This window comes from Tachyglossus aculeatus, chromosome 2 (assembly GCF_015852505.1).
Source record: "Tachyglossus aculeatus isolate mTacAcu1 chromosome 2, mTacAcu1.pri, whole genome shotgun sequence".
Lineage (NCBI taxonomy): Eukaryota > Metazoa > Chordata > Mammalia > Monotremata > Tachyglossidae > Tachyglossus > Tachyglossus aculeatus.
Window position 1 is genome coordinate 100,557,587 of NC_052067.1, and position 6,762 is coordinate 100,564,348.

Sequence of the window (6,762 nt, forward strand, 5' to 3'; positions counted from 1 at the left end):
CCCCTACCCTAACTCCTTCCCCCCGCCCCACGGCACCTGTATATGTTTGTACAGATTTATTACTTTATTTATTTTACTTGTACATATTTACTATTCTATTTATTTTGTTAATGATGTGCATCTAGCTTTACTTCTATTTGTTCTGATGATTTTGGCACCTGTCCACATGTTTTGTTTCTTGTCTGTCTCCCCCTTCTAGACTGTGAGCCTGATGTTGGGTAGGGACCGTCTCTATATGTTGCCAACCTAAAGTGCTCTGCACACAGTGAGCACTCAATAAATATGATTGAATGAATGAATGAATGAAGTACTCAATATATATCATTAATTGATTCATTCTAGGACTTCACTGTTTATGATCCTGACCTGCCATTTGATGTTGAATATGGGCTGAAAGTGAAGTTGGTAGAACCACTTGAGGGGTCAGGAGTGGCTTCCATGGTTTGAATCCAAGTGTTGGCCCCAAACCCACAAAGCAGTGGCAGGTGTAAATCACAGTGTTACCCGTGATTCAACATTATTATCATGTAATTGTTATTGTTCCACTTTTAGATGATACAGGATAGAAATGGAGCAGGAACAGCAACAGTTTGAAGTCAATCAGGGCCGCGTGGCCTTGTGGTAAGAGCACAGTCCTTGGGGTCAGAGGACCTGGGTTCTAATCCCAGCACTGTCACTTTCCTGCAGGACACTTCACTTTACTGGGTCTTTGCTTTCTCATTCACAAAAAGGAGAAGCAATACTTGTTCTCCCTTTTACTTAGACTGTGAGCTCCACGTAAGGCAGGGATGCTGTTCAACCTGATTATCTTAATTCTACCCCATGTTTAGCACAGTGCTAGGCTCAAAATAAGTACCTAAAATAATAATAATAATAATGTTCATTAAGTGCTTGCTATATGCCTAGCTCTGTACTAATGTGTGGGGTAGAGTCAGGATGATGATGGTGATAATTATGGCCTGATGCTTCTCAGAGTAAAGAGTGAGGGGAAGGTTTAGGGTGGAGGAAGTGGAATAAGGAGTTGCTTTGCCTGTTTGGGATTCAGGAAGAAATGTCTTATTGAAAATAGATCTGGTCTCATTTCAGACCTTTGAGGATAGCTTCTATGAGTGAAAATTTATTGTTGCTTTTATTATCATTGATTAGTAATTAATACCAAATTTTTGCTAAACATTCACGCTCCTTGCATTGATTTTATCCAGTAGATTATGCTTATGGAGCACTATTCTATTGAAACATATCTAATATATGGTTGCAATGACATGCAATTTTGCTAACTTCCACATAATACAATTATATGAGCTACGTGAAACGTGAACCTCCATTCTTTATTAAACAGATTTGCAGGTGCTGACTTGAAAGAATGGAAGAATCCAGGCTTACGAAACGGATGAAAAGAGTCATCCTTTTCAGCACCGAAAGCCACAGCGAGGACAATATCACAGAGCAGGAGACTGAGATGCAGAACTTGGAACACACAGGTGTGGAAACCCAATCAGCACAAAAGTCAATCAGGGGCTGATTCAGTCTTTGACCCTCCAAAATCAGGAATTCCTTCATTCATTCTCTTACCAAGATCTGGTGGGAACAGACAAGCTGGGAATCAGGAGGGAGGGCTGTGGAAGCAGCATGGCCTAGTGTACATATCTATTTTACTTGTACATATCTATTCTATTTATTTTATTTTGTTAGTATGTTTGGTTTTGTTCTCTGTCTCCCCCTTTTAGACTGTGAGCCCACTGTTGGGTAGGGACTGTCTCTATATGTTGCCAACTTGTACTTCCCAAGAGCTTAGTACAGTGCTCTGCACACAGTAAGCGCTCAATAAATACGATTGATTGATTGATTGATAGTGGTTAGAGCACAGGCCCGGCAGTCAGAAGGAACTGGGTCCTAATCCCGGCTTCACTACTGCGTGTGACCTTGGGCAAGTCACTTCACTTCTCTATGCCTCAGGTCCCTCGTCTGTAAAATGGTGATTAAGACTATGAACCCTATGTGGGACTCACTTCCAGTGATGACGTACTTCTTAGGCAGAATTGGTGAGCCCATTGTTGGGTAGGGACCATCTCTATGTGTTACCGACTTATACTTCCCAAGCACTTAGTACAGTGATCCACACACAGTAAATATGATTGAATGAATGAATTGTGAGTTCCAGGTGTGACAGGAACTGCACCAGACCTGCTTATCTGTACTTACCCCCAGTGCTTAATATAATATCTTAGAACAGGGCTAGCGCTTAGAACACTGCAGTATTAATCACCATTTTACAGATGGGGAAACTGAGGCATAGGGAAATTAAGTGACTTATCCCAGGTCACATGCAGTGGTACAGCCAGGATTAGAATTAAGTCCTTCTGGATCCCAGGCCTGTTGCTCTATCCACTATGCCACGCTGTTTCCAGGCCCCATTTTCTTGTACTTACACCAGTGGTTGGTACAGTAAACACTTAACAAATGCCACAGTTATCATTACTATTATTAAATCCCAGCCTTGAGGGCTGAAGACCTACTATGCTTAACATGGTAAGCGTCAGTCTGAAGTAGAAGTTTGCCTTTTCAGGTGATGGTCCTGCATGAAAGCTGAGAGTTTTCAGTCCATAGTGCCCCCAGACCTATTTAACACAATATGTGAGTGCAATATCATCTTTCAAGGAATTTCCCGGGTGAGTCGAGTGTCCTATATCAATTTTTCAATGGTATGTATTGAGCAGTTACTGTATACAGAGCACTGAACTAAGCACTTGGGAGAGGACAGTATAACAGAATTGGGAGATCCAATTCTTGCCCAAAAGGAGTGGCTCTGACACTTGCCTTGGGCAAGGCATTTCAATTCTCTGTGCCTCAGTTGCTTCATCTGTAAAATGGGGGTTCAATGCCCATTCTCCCTCCTTCTTGAACTGTGAGATCCATGTAGGACAGGGACTGTGTCCAATCTGTGTATACTCTACTCACCCCGGACTTAGGATAGTGCATAGCCTATATTAAGAGCTTAATAAGTATCATTTGAAAAAACGAAAAAAGCAAAACAATCTCTTCAGTCTATAAGGAACTTAAAGTTTTGTCTGCCATCAGCCTATGATGGGTCATTAGGCCTTTCAGTTCCTTCCCCGGGGCTCCAAATGGCCTGGAAAAATTGGGCCCATCCAAAATGGCCCCATTTGCAGCTCCAGCTCTTTGTCCCAAGTAGCGTTCCCAGCTGTTTTTGTCACTGTAATTGTCTATAGCTGTGTCCTGGCCTCATCAGGGGTGGCCCGTTGTGATTTGTTCGAGGTCACACGGCAGGATGGTGGTAGAACTGAGCTCCACGCTCATTCCATCTTGCCTGCTGCCTCTCTGCCCCTTCTTCAGATGTAGCGACAGCCCAAAAGGCCTGGTTGATTCGATGAAGCGATTTATAATTATTTCTTATACCTCCATTGTTATCACATACTCATGGCTCACTCGGTTTGTTGTGTGCAGACAATGTGTCTGTTATATCGTTATACTCTCCCAAGCACTTTGTACAGTGCTCTGCATTCAGTAAGGGCTCAATAAATATGATTGACTGACTGACTCTCTACCCCTTATGCACCCAGTATGGGGTTTGACACACAATACAGATTCGACAAATACCACTGCTGCTTCTGCACATGACAACCGTGATGAGGATGATGGTGATGAGGAAGATGACGGTAATGGTGGCGATGATGTTGATGATGGTGTGAGGGGACAGTATGAGGTCCATGAGGCCAGCTCTCCTTGGTTGTCTAGCCAGCAGTCCCTCACTGACACCTGCCCCCTGCTCTTTGGGACACCCCCTCACCCACAATCCCTGGTCTGCTAGGAAAAGAAGTTGTCTCTGGTCTTTATTGGCATTCAGGAAGAATGGGAGAGAAATGTGGGAGCGAGGTGGAGGAACTCTCTAATCCATGACCTCTCAATGAGGCAGAGCGCTCTAGACTCTACTTCCAGTCGTAGGTATTTATTGAGCACTTACTGTGTGCAGAACACTGTACTACAAGCTGGGAAGGGCACAATAAAGTTGATAGACATAATCTTTGCTCCCTAAGAATTTACCATCTAGTGGTGTAAAGCCTTAGAAGCCAAGGCTTTCAGTCCTTGCATTCCTTTCATCAACCAAATGTATTTACTGAGGGTTTACTGTGTTTAGAGCACTAAATTATGCGCTTGGGAGAGTACAATATAACAGAGGTGACAAACATGTTCCCTGCTCAAAAAGTGATTTAATAATAATAATAATGATATTTATTAAACATTTACTATGTGCAAAGCACTGTTCTAAGCACTGAGGAGGTTACAAGGTGATCAGGTTGCCCCATGGGGGGGGGGGGGGCCCACATTCTTAATCCCCATTTTACAGATGAGGTAACTGAGGCACAGAGAAGTGATGTGACTTGCCCAAAGTCACACAGCTGACAAATGGCAGAGCCAGAATTTGAACCCATGACCTCTGACTCCAAAGTCCGTGCTCTTTTCCACTGAGCCATGCTGCTTCCCTGGCTGACACTTCTCCTATGAGTTTGAGAAAGAATGTAGATGGAATGTGACAAACACAAGAGATAAATCTGGATTAGCGATTCCAGTAATTGGGAAAGAAAAATGACATTTAGTTTGTAAATTGTTGCAAATTACTACACAACTTTGTCTCTCATAGAGAATCCCTTCAAGACAAATGAGTTTTCAAAAAGATTGGCTGAACAGCCGAGGAAATTTAGCAATGTTTTTAATTGCTAAGACTATCAACACTCAGAGAAACTCTTAGAAAATGTCAGCTTTCTACCAGCATCACTGGATCTGGTTGTGTTTGATCATCCCGCAGACTTTAGCTTTAAGGGATGTTAAGATCCTTGGCAAGGACCTACCAATGTATTAACATTCCCTACACTTTAAAAATAAACTTGTCAATTTATTCTCCCTTTTTCAGGGAAGCAGTGTGACTAGTGGAAAGAGCACAGGCCTGGCAATCAGGAGGACAAGGATCTAATCCAGCTCTGCCATGTATTTGCTGTGTGACCTTGGGCAAGTCACTTAACTTCTCTAGGCCTCAGTTTCTTCATCTATAAAATGGGGATTAAATGCTACTTCCTCCTATTTAGACTGAGAGTCCAGTGTGGGACAGGGACTGCGTTGAATCTGATTAACTTGTATCTACCCAAATGCTTAGAACAGACACATGATAAGCACTTGACAAGTACCATAATTATTAATTATTATTATTTTCCTCTTTCACAAGACTGACTGACTGACCAGCTACTCAGTGCAGAGTGCTGTTCTGGGGCCCTACTGGGTACTGAGCACTCTTCTGGGTATCTAATATGTGCAGAGCACTATTATGGGCACCTGTTCTGTGCAATTTATTCTATGCATCATGGCTGTTCACTCCATGGCTGCAACTACCACCTCTTCACAGGAGACTCCCAAATCTGTATCTCTCTCCCTCTCTGCAGTCTCCAATTTCCTCCTGCCTCCAGGACATCTCCACTTGGATGTCTCACTGACACCTCACACTTAACATGTCCAAAACAGGACTCTTCATCTTTGCACACAAATAATAATAAGAAGAATAAGAAGAATAATTATGATATTTGAAAATGGGGATCAAGACTGTGAGCCCCACTTGGGACAACTTGATCACCTCGTATCCTCCCCAGCACTTAGAACTGTGCTTTGCACGTAGTAAGAACTTAACAAATGCCATCATCATCATACAAGGTTATCAGGTTGTCCCACATGGGGCTCACAGTCTTAATCCCCATTTTACAGATGAGGGAACTGAGGCACAGAGAAGTGAAATGGCTTGCCCAAGGTCACACAGCAGGCAAGCGGCAGAGCTGGGATTAGAACCCATGCCCTCTGACTCCCAAGCCCGGGCTCAAATCCTCTCCTCCCCGAGATTTTCCCATCACTGCTGACAACACCATCATCTTCCCTGTTTTCCAAGCTCACGATCTTGGCATTATAATTGACTCATCTCCTTCAATCAACCCATATATTCAGTCAGTCACCAAACCCCAGTGGTTCTACCTTCACAAACTACCCTTTCCTCTCCTATCAAACTGTCACCACACTGGTCCAAGAACTTATCAACTGCTGCATCAGCCTCCTTGCTGACCTCCCTGCCTCCAGCCTCTCCCTTCTCCATAACATACTTCACTCTGTTGCATGGATCATTTTTCTACCAAATTGTTCTATTCACATCTACCCAACCCTCAAAACCCTCCAATGGTTGCCTCCCCATCTCTGCATCAAAGAGAAACTCCTCACAATCAGCTTTAAGGCACTTGTTCAGCTCTTCCCTTCCTACGTAATCTCACACTTTCACACTACAACCCAGCCTGCACACTTCATTCCTCTAATACTGATCTATGTCTCACCTCTTTCACCATTGACCCCATTACTCAATCCTTTCTACCTGGGTATTCCCTATCTTTCCTTAACTGAAAGACCACACCTCTCCCAATCTTCAAAGCACCACTAAAATTGTATGGCTTCCAGGAAACCTTCTCTGACTAACACTTTATCTCTCCACCCTATTCTCCATCCTTTCTGTGTCTCCTCTGTTCTCGGATCCATATTCTCAAGGTGCTGTGATACTCATCTCCCTCTAACCCCAATACACTTATGTGCATAAGCTTGTACTCTGTTGCTTCCTTTATCTACAATTTCATTTAATGTCTGTTTCCCCAACTAGAGTGTAAGCTCTTTAAGAGCAGGGTTTGTATATTCCAAACCTAATGTACAGTGGCTTGCACACAG